Raw genomic sequence first — 955 nt, forward strand, 5'->3', positions numbered from 1 at the left:
CTTTCTCACCATATACTAACCCTAGTTCAAGTGTTTATTCTTCACACATTCAATCAGATTTTTAACTGTTTTCCAATTGAATACAATAGATCAAAGTCAGACAAAAGTTCTAGACAATCAGAAGTTGTTTAAGGTGATGTAAGATACAGTACTGGTGTATAGAATCTGATATTGAAGGAGACTATCCTGGATCTCTCACCATATACTAACCCTAGTTCAAGTGTTTATTCTTCACACATTCAATCAGATTTTTAACTGTTTTCCACTTGAATACAATAATATAAATTGTAATTTTCTATTTGTTTCCTCTGGCCGAATAGTGGAATTTGACAGTAACTTTTATAGCGCACCGACAGCCTTAAAAGTATGAGACGCAAACCGTAAACTCTCGAATTCGCATTCCAGCCACGATAGCCACTTGATCACGCACGGTCCCATCTTTAAGAAATTTTGATTATTTCAATGGAGACTAGTGGCTTGTTACAATCACATAGACTGGGTGTTAATGGTGGAGGGGTGGACTTTTCTATAAATATTTTTTTTTCATTTCGAATTACAGAGTTAACTGATGCCAGTTCCGTGTTGCACAGCGTAGCTTAAATTTACATATAATAACATAGCTCACAAATGAAACTTTCATTACACTCACATTCTTGTTATGTAGCTTAGTTTGTTCTTGAATTCGCGCAAACTTTCTAGAAAGCTATTTGCGTTAACCGTTCCTAACTAATAGACTAGAAGGGGCATCCAGTCACATTGCCCACCGCCAACTCTTGAGCTACTCTTTACCAACGAAAAGTCGGATTGACCGTCACATTATAAAGCCCACTCTTGAGCTACTCTTTACCAACGAAAAGTGAGATTGACCGTCACATTATAAAGCCCCCACGACTGAAAGGACGAGCAGGTTCGGCAACGGGATTCGAACTCTCGACCCGTAGATTGCAAGTCGAAC

Source organism: Limulus polyphemus, unplaced genomic scaffold (assembly GCF_000517525.1).
Source record: "Limulus polyphemus unplaced genomic scaffold, Limulus_polyphemus-2.1.2 Scaffold9744, whole genome shotgun sequence".
NCBI classification, from domain to species: domain Eukaryota; kingdom Metazoa; phylum Arthropoda; class Merostomata; order Xiphosura; family Limulidae; genus Limulus; species Limulus polyphemus.